At 35.8% G+C, this 17,716-nt stretch overlaps 1 protein-coding gene across 6 annotated transcripts in view; it reads right to left on the bottom strand.

Annotated features, from left to right (window-relative positions):
* LOC136864451 (allantoinase, mitochondrial) overlaps positions 1-17,716 on the bottom strand; it is a 238,709-nt gene that overhangs the window by 87,115 nt on the left and 133,878 nt on the right. The window lies entirely within an intron of this gene.

Genomic DNA, 17,716 nt, shown 5'->3' with positions numbered 1-17,716 from the left:
CTTACAGCACAGCATTTGGTGACGATGTTAGGAAATATTTTGTTCCATTCTGTTCCGAAACACTGAGCTGAACTGCGCGCTAGAGAGTAGGGGAAATCACATGAACCAAACAAAAACCTACACATCAGTCACACGCAAGAGTGGAGCAGTTATTAATACACAATAGGGGAAAGTTCTAGAAGCTCAAGAAAACCAATAAATATCCTCAATTTTACTGAAGCAGGGCTTTTTGGCCTTAACACTTAATAAAGAGTTACGATCGGGAGCCATGCCAAGAGAAATTCGCCATACACTTTGAAACAGCTGAGTCTGCGAGAGTTCGTTAATGAGGGCAGCATGCGGGAGTCTATCTTACATTTTAAAATTGGGACTTATAAACTGATGTACAGAATAGAGGGACTAGTGGTATTAAATAGACTAGCTCCTCAAGTAGAGACTGAATTTAAATGTTCAACATCTCATTTCGAGAACAGGAGTAGAGATGGTGAATAGTTGGACTTAGATGCAGAGACAATTCTCAAACCATAGACATAGAGAGATGCATCAGTAAGATACACAAGTTCGAATCTGTGGAACTGCATTTGCCTTGAGGAATGTCAAGAAGGAATCTGGGAACAAGTAGTCAAGAAGAAAGAGGGAAACCTTCTCACCGAGCTAAGTATTAAATATATTTTACAGACATTAAAGGATGTTCTAAAGTAATGTTATTATACCAAGCTTGATAGCTGCAGTTGCTTAAGTGCGCCCAGTATCCAGTATTTGGGAGATAGTAGGTTCAAACCCCACTGTCGGCAGCCCTGAAGATGGTTTTCCGTGGTTTCGTGGTGTCATGCCATATGACATATCTGTGTTGGTGCGACATAAAGCCAATAGCCAAAAAAATTTTATTATATGTTTTTCATTAGTGCATCAAGATTTTAAAGAAACTGAAAGACTATATTTTTAGACATGTAAGGAGTGAAGAGTGTTTCCAATTAAGATAGCAAAGAGGTGAAGGTTATTCAATTTATTGTTAATGTCCCAAATAGTTAAATGATTAGTAAATAAGGGATTTCAGATAATAATAATTTTAGGTTACTTAGCCAATCTGGATAACAAACCCGAGTTCTAAGTCTGTCCATTCCTTAGGATATGACAGGTCATAGTGGCGCTACTAGCACCACTCTTCACATTTAACATGCAAATCTGAACATGCGTCATCTTTCAGATGTGCAAACATGCCTCTCAAATTTCGTTTATCGAGCATACCTCCTTCTTGGTGTTGGGATTTCAATTTCTGCCAGTGTATCTGCATATATTAATTTTACACAAAATTCTAATAATTCGTGTAAAGGAGCTTGGACAGCAATTAAGGGTGTCACATCTTCTAATGCAAAACCTGTGGTTATAAATGACCCAAATTTATTTAGTAATTACTTAATTCAGTCAAAGACATCTGCTCAAAATTTCAACAACCTACACAAGATCAATGATTCGATCATTCCTCCTCTACAAATAAATAATAGCACAATCCCATACAGTAAAACAGTGAGAAATCTTGGGGTGACTATGACTGAAACTCTAAATTGGACAGAACATATCAAAAACGTAGGTCAGAAGGTATTTGCTACTCTACACCCACTGAAATTAAATAAAGACATTATACCACAATACTAAAGAACAAACTAGGAAACTGCAGCGTATTATGAATTGTTGCCTTAGATTCATTTTTAACCTAAGGTATGATGTGCATATTACACCTTACTATAAAGCACTGAACTGGTTAAAACCTGATAAGAGACATGAATATCATATACTTGTCTTAATACACAAACTTCTGCATAGTAACTCCCCCCAGTATATTTCATGTAAACTTCACTGCCTCTCTTCCTTCCATAACTGAACTCTAGCTATTCCTCTTCACCATTCTTCTGTGTGTAATAATTCTTTTATTGTAATAGGTTCCAGGCTTTTTAATTCCCTGCCAGTAAGTGTGAGGAGCATTGACTCTTTCCTCAAATTGAAAATAACCTACCGAGACTTCCTGTTGGGAGTTACCGATTGAAGTGGGTAAATGCGCGTGTGCAAGGCGAGGTGAGGTGAGGTGAGGCGAGGCGAGGCGAGGGAGGCAAGGCAGGCAAGGCAGGCAAGCAAGCAATTAATTAATTAATATGGCTGAACCGTGTGTTTGGTCTCCTCCTGCCTTAAAGGACTTGATACCTCTGCAGTGCTCCTAGTGAGCTCATTGAAATTTACTACTATTAATTGTGCGTATTTCTGAATGTCCTAGGCATTGATATTTTGTAATAAATGTGTCTCTCCCTGTTCCTCACTTATGGCTCCATGGGCAAGGAATTTCATTCCGTCCTGGAGCACCCCTCTGCTCTCTTTTGTCGTATCTGTCATGCCCTGCCCACGTCCGTTTATCCCCTCCCGGCTTCTCCGAGAGAGGGGGCGTGCTGACGTTGGTAGTGAGTCCTTCCCCCGTCCCGGCGAGCCTGTGCGGGTCGCCGGGCGGTGGACAGTCTCACTTACCTGCTGCTCTTGCAGTAGAGCACTACTCTTTCGTTGAACCAAGGACCGTGAGGGGGGGCATGGGAGGTAAGATCTACTGGCTCTCTATGTGTTGGTAGGATGATGGGAGGAAGTTGGAACTAGGAACTTGTACGGATATGTAATGCCATGCATTTGGTTGTAATTTGATAAGGGATGGCTTGGTGCCGAGATATTTTGTGAAAGTAACTTAAAGTGTTGTATGTTTCTTGTATCATGAGGAAAAAGCTCACGAAAATGAGAGAAAGGTGCCAGAATGTTCTGGACGTGTAGTTTAGGAAGTATGCATGTCATTGTGCCCGAAAAAGCTATTCATTGTGTCTTCACTGTTAGAAGATTTTTCCTTACCTTGTAACTGGTGAGCTGTATATACGTTGCAGCGCTGTAGTGATTAGTCAGACATTTATTTTGTACCAAGGCGCGCAGGTTACGTTATGTTAGACCATTTATAGGAGGAGAGGAATTCCTCTATGTTTTACGAGGATGAGGAATGGAAACGGGTCAAAGCCCTCCTTTAGTTATGTTGATTTCCAAGCGCTTCTGTGAATTTGTTTGTTTTCCATTGTCTGTGAATAAATGTTGTTGTCAAGCTGTTTGGAATTGGGTCTTGACATTAAACCTCTGGGTTGGACCTTACATTTATATCCAGATCCCTGGCCCGCTCTCCTTTGGGCCGTCCTGCTGGTTGAATTACGGCACAATGGCTACTGAAAAGCTGGCGAGTTTAAATTTCAAATTGAGCACATGTAACTTAAATTTTAATTGGAGAGTGGTTAACTGTGATGAAGTGATAAATGTTGTTAATAATATGAACCCTTCAAGCAACATTTTAAAATCACTATTAAAAATCATAAATAAATATCTCCAAACAGGTTACTTTCTAGAGTAGGCTATCTAGCCTAAGAATTTCTAAGATAGTTCCAGTGTACAACAAAAAACGTGATAGTTCAGAATGTAGCAGTTATCATTCAGTGTGTGTTGTTCCAATTCCTTCAAAAATCTTTCAATTGTGATACTATTACAAATTTATGATTACTTTGTGTTAAATAAACTTCTGTCAAAATCTCAGTATGGCTTTATATGAGGAAAATCAATAATAAATGCACTGGATGATCTTATTAGTTATATAATGAGTAAGTTTGACGAAGGAAATTATGTTAAGGTTTTCCTTTATGATCTTAGTAGGGCCTCTGATTGCATACTGATGATATTCTGCTTGAAAACTTAGCATATTATGGAATTTCTGGAAATGAACATAAAATTTTAGATCACACATATTTGGTTTAACCCAGTATGTGGATGGATGTGAATGGGGTGTGTTTGAAGGAATCAGAGGTGAAACATAATGTTTCTCAGGGGTCTACCCCTGGTCCTTTTCTCTTTCTGATCATGATAAGTGATTTAGATGAGAAGGTACAAACAAATATTGACCTATATGCATACGACACTTCTTTTCTGAACTCATGTAAAATTCTAGATGAACTATTGTTTTATCCAAACACATATTTCCAGAAGCTAAAACATGGTTTAAAATAGATGTTTTCTCTTCAATGAAGTGAAAATTCAAAACCTAATTCTTAGCCTCAAAAATCAAGGATATGAATTAAAATATGTTAAACTTGTTGGAGTGCTTCGTGATCCAAAGCTGACATGGGAATACCACATTAGCCATGTTTATGTCAGATTATCCTATGCAGTATACCTACTTCGTCATCTGAAATATGTAGTAACTAATGTATATGTTGTGTCCAAAATATTTTGCAATTTTTCAGAGTATTTTTGGGTACGGTCTAATATTTTTTGGCAACAGTTCACACAAAGGCAATATTTTAAAGTTGTAAAACAAAGCTATTCAACTGTTGCCATCATTCCCCCTTACTCTCACTGTAAATCATTATTTATTGAGCTGTATATCCTGACAGTAACCAATTTACATGTATATAATCTTCTGGTATACATGAAGAGTAAGCCCCGTGGTGATTTGCCAAGATGTCAGAGCAGTATACATATCCACAATACCAGGTCATCCTATCATCACAATATGCTGTGGTGTAGATTTAAGAAAACTCAAAAGTATCATATTGTGTTAGGTATAAGCCTTTTTAATAAATTAAGTCAAGAATTCTGTCACCTCCCATTGAACATTTTCAAATGCTGTCCTTTTAACTCTTTGTTACCAAATACATGATACTCTGTTGCGAAGTGCATGGAAGAGGACTGGAGCTGCCTACACTAGCTTCATGTATTATTTTATATGTATCTATATAGTGTATATATATAAAATAACATGTCCTGACTGACTGACTGTGACTGACTGACTGACTCATCATCGCCGAGCCAAAACTACTGGATATAAAGAAATGAAATTTTGGGGATACATTTATATTAGGGTGTAGGTGCCCACTAAGGGAGGATTTTTGAATATTCCATTGCTAAGGGGGTGAAAAGGGGGGTGAATGTTTTGAATGAGGATATCTATATCTCAAAAACTTAAAAGTTTACAGACGTAAAAAATTGGTATTTGGAATCTCCTTTAAAAATAAAAACAGATTTTTGTTTTTGTTTTCAGAAAAACCCATTAAGGGGGGTGAAAAAGAGGAAAAAGGGGTTGAATACCTTTCATGAGGATGCATACATACATACATACATACATACATACATACATACATACATACATACATACATACATACATACATACATACATACATACATACATACATTAATGACCGTTATGCCTCTCAAGTGTTCAGTCTGCAAGCCTCTGTGAATTTAATAAACATCACCACACTCCTCTATTTGCAACTAGTGCTGTGGCCTCATTTAGTTTTATATCAGTACCTCTTATCTTTAAATCATTAGAAACTGAGTCTAAACATTGTCCTCTTGGTCTCCCTCTACTTCTCTTACCCTTCATAATAGAATCCATTATTCTCCTAGGTATCCTATCCTCCTCCATTCGCGTCATATGACCCCCACCACCAAAGCTACTTTATGCGTACAGCTTCATCCATCAAGTTCATTCCTAACTTAGCCCTATCTCCTCCTCATTCCAAGTACCCTCCTGCCAATGTTCCCACCTGTTTTTGTACCAGCAATCATTTTTGCTACCTTCATGTCTGTTACTTCTAACTTATGAATAAGATATCCTGAGTCCACCCAGCTTTTGCTCCCATAAAGCAAAGTTGATCTGAAAACAGACCGATGCAAAGATAATTTCGTTTGAGAGCTGACTTCCTTCTTACAGAATACTGTTGATCACAACTGTGAGCTCATTGCATTAGCTTTACTGCACCTCGATTCAATCTCACTTACAATATTACCATCCTGGAAGAACAGACATCCTAAATACTTGAAATTATCTACCTGTTCCAGCTTTGTATCACCAATCTGACATTCAATTCTCTTGGATTTCTTACCTACTGACATCAATTTAGTCTTGGAAAGGCTAATTTTCATACCATCAATATATGGGTTTAAAGATTAAAATTGGAAAAATAGGCAAGGACATTCAGTTTATTAATCAATGTATAAAGTTAAATCTTACCCCAAACTTTTTAAGAAATGCATTAAAACAAAATTTCTTACCCTCTCACCGACGTAATGTTTACCATAAGACTAACAAACTTTGGTTAGGAAATGAACTTAAATTTTTATACCAAAACAAATATCTTTCCCTAATCACCATTTATATGAGGCTCACCTCAGAGCTACTGCTTTACTTACTGAAGCTTAATGGAACTTATTTCAAGAACAAACTTTTGCTAAGTTATCTAATATACTAGCCATAAAAAGTTTGGAAGACAAGTACAAAAATTTGCTCCACCCACATTAATGCTGAAAAGTGAGGATGGAAAAACGACACATAATGACAAGGAAAATACCGAAATCATGGCAAAAGCATTCATTAAACTTCTGAATTGCGAAGAACCCCAGGAACTTTTAGCAATTAATACAGACATGCCCATCACAACCCCGCCTGAACTCATAAACCCCCCAACAGTCCAAGAGGTGGAAACAGCACTAAAAGAGTTGAAGAATTATAAGGCATGCGGAGAAGACCAAGTTTTCACAGAAATGTGGAAATATGCCAGTGATACAGTTCGAACATCCTTACACATGACCCTAACAAAAATCTGGATAACAGAAAAGTTCCCCGAACATTGGACCACAGCCATAATCCACCCACTCCACAAAAAAGGAGATAAAAGCAATCCAGACAATTACAGAGGTATCTCTCTCTTAGACTGCACATACAAGATTTTCTCCAGAATCCTATACAGGAGGATCAGAGAGCAACTAGAAGAAGAATTACGTGAATACCAAGGAGGCTTCAGACCTTGGAGAAGCTGTGGAGAACAAATCATCACTTTAAAATTAGCCATAGCATATTACAAGAAGCAAAACAAACCTCTTGCAATAACCTTCGTGGACTTTAAAAAAAAGCTTATGACTGTATCCATAGATTTTCAATGTTGAAAATTTTCAGAAATTTCGGGCTCCATCCAAAATTAATCAAATTGATAGAACTCACCTTAACCAACACTAAATCAAAAGTCAAGTTCAGAGGGGAATTCTCTCAGCCATTCATCATAAAAACAGGCTTAAGACAAGGAGATTGCTTGTCACCACTGCTGTTCAACTGTGCCTTGGAATATATAATGAGGGAATGGTACAAGAGTAACCCAAAGAACATCCGAATTGGAAGACCCAAAGACAACATAAGTTTAAATTGCCTAGGATTTGCCGATGACCTTGTTCTCTTGTCAAACAATATCCAGAAAACCAGACAACAAGTTATATCACTATAGGAAATAGCACAGAAAATTGGTCTTGGAATACACTGGGCAACAAAATTTTAATTTTTGTTTGTTAAATGGAAGCGAAAGGGTGTTTCTGGTACACTTTTTTCTGCTGATTTCAAATCTGTTTTTAGAATTTTTCTATCACGCACAGTTTTTGAGTAATTTTCAAAAAATTAAAAACATGTTAAAAATTGTTATTCCTACTAAAATTTATCATCTTAACTTAAATTGAATTTACATGCATTTAAATTTACATACACTTTTTTCTGCTGATTTCAAATCCGTTTTTAGAATTTTTCCATCACTCACAGTTTTTGAGTAATTTTCAAAAAATTTAAAAAAATGTTGTTCCTACTAAAATTTATTAACTAAACTTAAATTTCATTTACATATCTAAAAGTATGAGAGGTAGATTTTCGGCTGAACTTAGCTTGAGGAACATCCCTTTTGAGTGACCAGCAGTAGTCAGCCAGCATATTTGGATCCCATTTTCCCTGGTAACAGCTTTCAAATTCGACAATGTCTTGATGGAAACGTTCCCCGTGTTTGTCTGAGACAGCGCCGAGATTTTCACGGAAAAAGTCAAGATGCGAGTCCAAGAAGTGTATTTTAAGAGACATATTACATCCCATGTGTTTATAGTTTTGTAGAAGTTCACTAATATATTCCCTGTAATTCTCTGACCTGTAGTTTCCTAGAAAGTTTGTGACCACCTTCTTAAATGATGACCATGCAGCTAGTTCGTATGTTTTAACTTGCTTTCAAACACTGTATCTTTCATCAGTTCTTTGATCTGAGGACCAACAAATATGCCTTCCTTTAGTTTAGCTACAGATATTTTTGGAAATTTGGTTTGGAGAAATTGAAATGCATCCGTACTATGATCAAGTGCTTTTACAAAATTCTTAATCAAACCGTAGTTTTATGTGTAATGGGGGCAGTATGATTTTGTCAGATGCAACAAGAGGCTGATGAACGACATTTTCCTGTCCTGGAGTAAATGACTGTCTTTTTGGCCAGTTCTTTTTTATATAGTGATTATTTCTATCTCGACTATCCCACTTGCATAAAAAGCAGCAAAATTTTGTATATCCTAACTGCAAACCAAGTAAGAGAGCTACAACTTTCAAATCTGAACATATCTGCCAGGAATACTTTTCATACTGGATAGCGGATAGTACCATTTTCATGTTCTCATATGATTCCTGTAAGTTAGCTGCATGGGCTACAGGAACTGATGGAAATGTATTTCCACTGTTAAGCAGTACCGCTTTCAAACTTCTTTTTGAAAAATCAATGAATAAACGCCATTCTTCTGGATTATGCTGCTGCCCTAGTAACTCGAAGAGACCTGTAACATCATTGCAGAAAACTAGTTCTTCCTTTTTAGAAAAAAGATGCTCAAATTCCTTTTGACGTTGGCGGAAGGAGCAGACTTTGGTATCCTTCTCTATAAGGTTCCAGCCTTTTAGTCTTGAAGCGAGTAATTCTGGTTTGGCTTTAGACAAATTAAGATCACGAACCAAATCATTTAGATCTGATTGTGTAAGTAAATGAGGCTCAGAAGAAGCAGCAGAACTTTCTACAAAGTGTTGGTCATCATCCATTTTATCATCACATAACTCTTCACCAACATCAACTTCTTCATCTCCATGCATCAACAATCTATCTGGTGGAGAAGGTATAGGAAGCCCTGGACCATGTAGAACCGGTCTGGTTGCTGATTTCAGAGATGGATATACAACTGTATGTTTTGACTTTGAAGATATACCAGAGATATTAGTCACACAAAAATAGCAATCGGTCAAATGATCCATAGGTTCCCTCCACTGCATCGGAATTCCAAAAGGCATATGGCGAGTCCCCTTCATCCATCCAGTCAGTAGAGTTACACATGAAGCACAACATATGTTAGGGGCCCAATTCTGATTCAGATCCATCTTGCAATCAAAATACAACTCATAAGCTTCCTTAATTAAAGTAGTAACACTTCACCTCTGCGCTTTAAGGGTTAACTCGCCACATATATTACAGAAACTATCTGGTTTATTTTTACAGTTGCGAGGCATTTTCCACACAATAAAATAAAACACTACTGTATATTGAACACAAAGTATCTCCTTTCAATAGACTTTGGAAGCACAACTCTATGCAGACAGTCGCATGAAAGAAATCTCTAATTCAACTGACAACTGCAATGTTTTAAAGTTTCTAATTGTTGTGGCAACAATGAATAATATGGAATTCTGTACATTCTTAAGAGAATAAAAAGTAAAAAAATATAGTAAGAGCATGATAAACCAACAATTATAATAGTTTATTAATCTTTGTTAATGGTAACATGCTAACCCGTAAATATGAAAACAAAGATTTGAAATTACAAAAATACTGCGGGTGATGGGAAGTTTCTGGTTATATATTCGTAATCAGCACACAAAAGTACATAAGAATCACCATAAATTATACATTTAACAACATCATTGTTGACCAGTGATATATCTTTTGAAAAGACAGTAATCATGCTTACTGACCCACCACTCATAAACAAAACTGCCATAGGAAACCAAGAAATCAAAATTGTAGATAAATTTAAATATCTGGAAGAAATCATAACATATAACCTCCATAAAAAGCCAGCTAGGCATAACAGAATAAATAAACTAACCAGAGCACAATATGTCACCAAGAATACCTACAACATTAAGGGTCTGTCAATAGCAACAACATTAAAACATTACAAAACAGTCACTCAACCAGAAATAACATATGCAAGTGAAACCATCTTCAAAACAACTAACACTGCACAAATAGACAAAATACTCAAGATAGAAAGAAGAATCATTAGAACATGAATCAACAAACCATACCAAAAAGATGGACACTGGAGAGTAGCTTCTAATGAAACAGTCTACAAGGAAATGAGCACAATCAGGAAGAAACACATTTCATTTTTTGGACATCTAATCAGGACACCAGAGAACAGGATCATCAGGAGAATAATAGAAAAATTATGGAATAGTAAGTGCAACATTAAGTTGATTACAGAAATCAAGGAAGATATGGATGGACTACAAATTACAGTGGAAGACCTAAGAAACAAAACCGACAAAATCAAGAAACTCGTAGACAAGCAAACCAGACTGCAAATCAGAATCAACAAACAGACAATAGGAAGGGTGATTTCCGATGAAGAAGGAAGGATAAGATCACAGAATATGAAGAAGTACTGGGCTGACAGGAAACTGAAAAATTCTTTGTATAAAGTTGGCTAGAGTGGTCCAATGAAGGCCATAAAATATAAATAATAATAATACTAGCCATAAAACAATTCCGCACTAGAAAAGAAACTCGGAGTACTTTTAGACAAAGCTACTTCTGGAGGCTCTCCAGTCAAACAGACTAGAAATAGGGAACCTACTACTGATCTTTTGGCTCAATTCCATCCTGCTTTAATCAACTTCTCCAACATAACCTTGGATGAGGATGAAAAAGCTATTCTCGCTAAAGGTCCAAAGCACAATTGGCTATGTCTAAATCCTGCCAACACAGTTACTAAACTTGTCACTGAGTCAGAAATGGCTATTAGTTGAATGCCACATGACCTCCAAGAGGAAATCAGATTTGATGTAAAAAAAAAACTTAATAAAACCATTCTTTCCGAAAAATGTGCATTAGCCCCTAATAATAGTAATATTACAGAACCTTTTAAAGTTAGAAAGAAAATTCAGGACCTCAAAAAGAAAGTATCTGTTAACAACCTTATCATCACAAAAGCCGATAAGGGCAACACAACCGTAGTTATGGATAAAACAGATTACATACAGAAAACCAAAGATTTCTTTAATAATGATTCTTTTTCAATTATAAAGAAGGACCCTACACAACTCATTCAATGGCAGCTAAAACAAATCTTAAAAGATTCTCCCTGCCTTTTTACAGAACAAAAAAAAAAAATCAAAAGTTATTAATCATGAACCCGACTTTGCCAACAGCGAGATCACTTCCCAAAATTCACAAGGCCAGTGTCCCCATTTGACCTATTATAAATTATAGACCCAGTCCTCTTTACAAGCTAGCACAGTTTATTCAAATGTTTCTTGCTAAAAATTACAAATTTCTTTTCTTCAAATAACTCTGTTAAGAACACCACGGAATTAATTAATAGATTGGATAATTTTGTTCTTCGTCCCTTTCACACCATGCACTCCTTCGAAATAGTTAATATGTTTCCCAGTATAAATAGCAATTCACTTTTTCCCATTATCACGAAGAATCTTCTTGCTAATAGTCAACTCAGCAAGCTAGAAGTTCTCAATTTTATGAGTCTGCTTAGCTTGCTAACAATAATTACTTTACTTTCGATAATATAATTTATAACCAGAATGGTTTGGCAATGGGGTCACTGGCCTCGGGGATTTTGGCAGAGATTTATTTAGATTTTTTGGTAAATAATGCTATAGTCAACAATTCAATGTTCAGTAATATTCACTTCTAGGCCAGGTATGTGGACGACATGTTCGTAATCCTCGATGAACGGTCCACAAATGCACAATCTACCCTTGATAATCTCAACACGTTAGATCAAGATATGAAATTTACCTTAGAATCCGCGAATAATAATTTAAATTTTTTGGACTTAACAATTACTCGATCATTTTCTTCTTTTTCATATAATATCTACAAAAAGCCTACTCAGACTGCTATCACCATCAGGAATGATTCTTCCCATCCTCAGGCTCATAAAAATGCTACTTACAGTAGTCTGGTTGACAGAGACTTCAGAGTTCCTATGTCAAAAAAAGAATTTAAATAAAGAACTCAATTTAATTTGTGCGATAGCTAGAAACAATTGTTGCAAGACTGTCTTCATTGACAGAATCATTAACAAGTTTAAGTACCCCCCGTAATACCACCCTTCTGAGAAGTAAACCCAAAGCTAATACTTTTTCGACTTTCACTTTTACAAATAAAATAACACATTATCACCAACGTATTCAAAAAGCATAACACCAAGATTTTTTATAGAACTAATAATAGAAGCATTGATATCCTGCATAACTCCACTTCAATAAAAAAAATGTTTTTCATAGTTCTGGAGTGTACAGATTGTAACGGTTGAAATCCCGTTACAAGGTGATATCTGTATTTTTATTTTATTATTATTATTATTATTATTATTATTATTTCATCTGTGATATTCTTCTTCTTCTTCTTCTTCTTCTTCTTCTTCTTCTTCTTATTATTATTATTATTATTATTATTATTATTATTATTATTATTATTATTATTATTATTATGTCCGTACTATTATTATTTTATCTGTGAGATTACTATTATTGTATTATAATTATTATTCAATTCAATACTACAATGCTTGTTGCTTGCGTGATTGTTAGTTAAAATATACGTGTGTGTAGATTAACACAAAATATATGTACAGTAAGAGTTGCTGTATATCAGATGTGGATATGACATTGCTACATTGTGCAATACTGCTGGCGTTACCGCCAAGTCATCGCTACGTCATCGTGCTTATTTAGCGGTGAGCACACATTCTTGGAGATACCTACTAGGGTGCTGCGGGCGAATTCGCCATAGTATGAAACATTTGTCGCGAGGTGCGGGCATAGTTATTTCTGGAGATTACATAGGTGTGTCAACCAGACTATATAAGGTGGCTGCATATTGTAGCGTCAGTCATTAGTTAAATGGAAGCTGAACAGTGAAGAAGTCATAGGGATGCAGAGGCGTCAGTCATTCAGTCAACGAGAGTGAAGGAGATGGAGAAGACTCAGTGAGCCATTAGTCATTGGTCATTGAGAGAGTGAGGCCACAGTTGGTCGGTCACTTAGTTGAAGATACGGACGGAAAGGCTTACCATGGAGTCATAGAAGGATACACTTGCAATGAAGTCATACAGTACAGACTTACCAAGAAGTCATATGATATGGAGAAGAAGCAGTCACATGGATACATCACCAAATTAGGTGTGACACATCTACAGTAAACACCAGATAAAGGAATATGTCATAATTACACTCAAAGTGTTGAAGGTACAGTCAAGTGAACCAGTGAGGGATATATTTCGTGTAAAATTTTTAAATGTCTGGTCAAGAAGAATTCAAATTCATGCCTAGTTTCTTTCAGTTGCAATGTCATAACTTCATATTCTTATCTGTTTTATCGCAACAAGACTTACTATTTTTCTATACAATTTAAATAATATATATTTTGTTCTATCAAATGAATTCATAGTATTATTTCAATGACAGAATTAGATAACCTCAAATTTAATGGGGAAACCGAACGCCAATCTCCTTTTCCCAGAACTTATATGGTATGTTGTCAAAAGTAAGCTTATTACCCCACACCCTAGAGATAGTCAAGATTCTCATTCTATTATTGCTGCACTGAGTGGTAGCTGGCGCCCTTCAAATAACATATGTGTAAGTAAGCAGGTAAGAACTAAGTCTGAATACAAGGTCTGATAATTGTGTATTTTATTTAATGAATATTAATTTTCATAATTTTCAATTTAAATTCAGATTAGTATGTTTGTAAAGCTAGTAAAGGATAGGAACATTCACAAGATTATGCTATCATGACTGCAGCAGTTCATATCTGGGACAAACAGGAAGACATTTTAAAATCAGATACGCAGAACACGTTAATGCCGTCAGATACACTACGTTTTCAGCAATGGGGCAGTATGAAAGATCTTCAGCATAATTTTACTAACATTCATCAGGATCTTGCAGATCTACAGGTTCTCAATAAAGGTACTTCGCTTGACATCACTGAGGGTTGTTTCATTCACCTGGATCAATATTTCAATTCTAGTTTAAATCTCAATGATATTTCTGAGAAACTAAAAGTATTGTTTGATTTTTGATAGCATTTTTCAGACTCAGAAAAGTTTCCAATATCAAATCAGTCTTTCAAAGCATACGGAAAACGTTTCCACGCTACGGCCTCTATCCGCATCGCCCTACATAATTCCCCTCTCTCTTCCCTCCTTCCTTGTCTTTAACTCCCCTAAGCCCCTCCTACTCCTCCCTGTCCCTACCTATCCTGCTACTTCCCCTCATTACCTCCCCTGATCAACTTCTCCCCCTTCCCCTCCAACACAGGTGCATTGGTCCCAGCGTCTTACGACTATCAGTGTCTTCTCTAACACCTGATTACACATATCATACATACTGCCAGAGGTGAGCCTCACATTCACGTTAATTCTTAGGATAGGACCTTATCTTTTTTCAAGAGTTTTTTCTAAATTTCCACCTCTTTTTTCTTTATCTGCTTCAGGTACCATTTTGAAACGAGAATATCGTTTAGCACCCTGAGGCAAAAATGGCGTCCGCCTCATTTGCATGCGGAAACTTGCTATAGGATACTTAGTAGACCGACTCCAGCCACAATTTCTTAAGTTAGAGAAGACGTGCATTTTACCTTGTAAAAATGGAGTTTGAAGTTTCTTCATGTTTTCTTAAGATTTAAAATTTGTCATGTCTTAAGACTGGTTAAGTTATTTTAATGACTGATATTTTTCAATCAATAGTTAAACAAAATGTTTTTGATTGAAGTTCTTAACATTTGCACCATTTATTTCAAGACTCGGTGAATGTTCATCAAGAAGACTTTCATACAAATATTTTCATGAAAAAGAAATATGATGTTAGACTTTCAAGATAGTGATATAAGTTATTGTCCTCGGTTCATTGTTAATCAAGTCACATATCATTCAAAGTTTTTAAGATTCGGTGAACTCTGTAACAGTACAACAGGGTTACAGATTTCATTCAGCTTTTATTATTATTATTATTATTATTATTATTATTATTATTATTATTATTATTAATTGACCCGATTCATTAGATTTTATATTCTGATTTTCATCATTTATACTGTAATAGAATTAAGTATCACACTTATTATGTCATTTAATCATAAGATAAGGGAGTTTTGTTTGTAATTATTCTGTATATTAATAAGTGCGATTTGTTGGCTTGAAATAGTCATACTGTAACTTGTACCTGTGGTCAGATGAGCTGGCATAATATTTTGCAACCGAGGCTATGTTTAACCGAGGCTGTCTTAGGCAAGTAAATTTTCCGCTGACACATGCTATATAGTCATCGTTTGTACGCGGGGTTAAGCTAGTTAGACACATGACTGATTTTGTAAAGTGAGTGGCCACGTGGTTTCGATCGAGTGTCTGTATTCGCTAACTACCGTATGTCGATGTGGAAGGGATGACCAGACAGTAGGGAGATGAGTGGTCATTACGAGTTTATAAAAGTAGAGGTAAGAATAGTTGGCCCGTCTAAGAGTGGTGGTCAGATCTAAGAGGTGTTTGAAGAGGTTTAAGAATCATCGAAGAGGTCTATGAGTGGTGGTCTGATCTGAGTAGAGACTGGTACTGGGCTGATAGTGAAGCATCATCTACTTGTGAGGTGGAACTTCACAATGTAAGTTTATTTCAGTACATTCATCAGAGATTTAGTGCCGTGGTATGAAGTATAGGATATATATATATATATATATGCAGTTAATTGTTGTCATGGTACTTCGACTTCTTAATTGAATTCTATTATACAATTCGCGAACTTTGTTCGAGAATTTAATTTAATGTAGATACATCTAACATCGCATAGAACTGTTGTATTTATTTCAACAGTCTCTATATTAGATATCAGGACGTGTGAAACTAGATAGTATGCCTGGATATTACAGGTGTTGTAATATTCTGTGTTCTTTTCACACTAGTTTTAAGCCTATTTGATTTTCTAAATGTAAATGTTGACTCTTAGGGTGCCATGTATTTTAAGGACACTAGGTTCGGGGCCCTGACCTAACTTTAGGCTAAGATTTATTTCGGCTGATGATGCTTAGAACAGTTAAGCGAAACATGTCCCATTTTACAACGCTTGTTGTAATGTTTTTATCCTAAATATAAGGAAAGATAAGTATTGGAAAGGTGGTGTTAGTTATTATTATTTTAATATTCATAATCTGATGTCCAATATGGTCTACAATGAGTTTTATTACTTGTAATATTACAGGTGTTTCAATAAAGTTTTCCAATTTCTAACTATAAATATTGAGTGGACGTAACCGCATTGGAGGTCACTACACTCGTAAAGGAAATGTAAGTCAACTCCAGGTTACATAAGAAGATAAGATAACAGCAGACGGCTTCCAAAGGTTTTTCCAGGAATTTCAAGTTCAACAGCGGTGTGTGCAGACATCAGGTAATTACAGCATCAGACATGTTATGCATAAATAACATGAAGAAGAATGTAATCAGCAGCAATATCATAGTGTATTTCAAGTTCATGCCAATAGCTTTCTTTATTTAGATTAAATTTTCTGGATAAAGTGTTAAATTAAAGTACAGCAATGCTAGTTCATTGTGACGTAAAGTATAGTCATAAATTCAGTTTTATATTAATAAGTGATTCTATTTCCAAGTACAATCCTCAATTGTGGAAATACAACCGTAATCTACAATTGTCCTGATCCATATTCCTGTATATTGCGAGATGTGTGAGTTTATCACCTCACACTTTGAGATAATTGAGATAAGAGGCATGCCCTCCGAATTTTGTTGCATATTACAGCAACTGGTGCTCAACCAATTTATAGTATATTGTGTGGAGAAAATTAATAGTAAGAGTAGTGGTAGGAGTAATTACAACTCTTGTTAAGAGGACGTTTACAAAAACTTTACAAAATTTTAAGATAAATTGGTGCTATATTTTTAGAAAAGAGGACTTTTAGGTTAATGCTACAAGTTAATGTTCATGGCTCATATTTTTAATCAAGTCATTCCTCCTATCATTTATAAGATTAATATATACTTTTATGCATTGTTTTTGTAACTTTAAGTTGTCATTGAATGTTTTCTAATTTTGTGGCTGAAGATGATGCACACCAGCATCAAAACTGGTCCCATTAATAATAAAATGTTATAATTCATCTTATAACATTGTATTGTATTGTACTGAATAGGTGGACCCCACTATTTTGTTCCCATTAGATACTCATTGCACTTATTTTCAAGTTCCAAGATATTAGACTGCACGCTTTCGGCACAATCTGCCATTAGGACCAAGTTGTCAGCATAGGCCAGACTGCTTACTACATTTCCACGTAACTGAATCCGTCCCTGCTACTTTATACCTTTCAGCAGATGATCAATGTAAACTACGAACAACAAAGGTGAAAGATTACAGTCTTGTCTAACTCCTGTAAGTACCTTGAACCAAGAACTCATTCTACCATCAATTCTCACTGCAGCCCAATTGTCAACATAAATGCCTTTGATTGATTTTACTAATCTACCCTTAATCCCATACTCCCTTAGTATGGCGAACATTTT

The sequence above is a fragment of the Anabrus simplex genome, chromosome 2 (genome assembly GCF_040414725.1).
Source record: "Anabrus simplex isolate iqAnaSimp1 chromosome 2, ASM4041472v1, whole genome shotgun sequence".
NCBI classification, from domain to species: Eukaryota; Metazoa; Arthropoda; class Insecta; order Orthoptera; family Tettigoniidae; genus Anabrus; species Anabrus simplex.
This window is presented reverse-complemented; position numbering and strand designations above follow the sequence as displayed.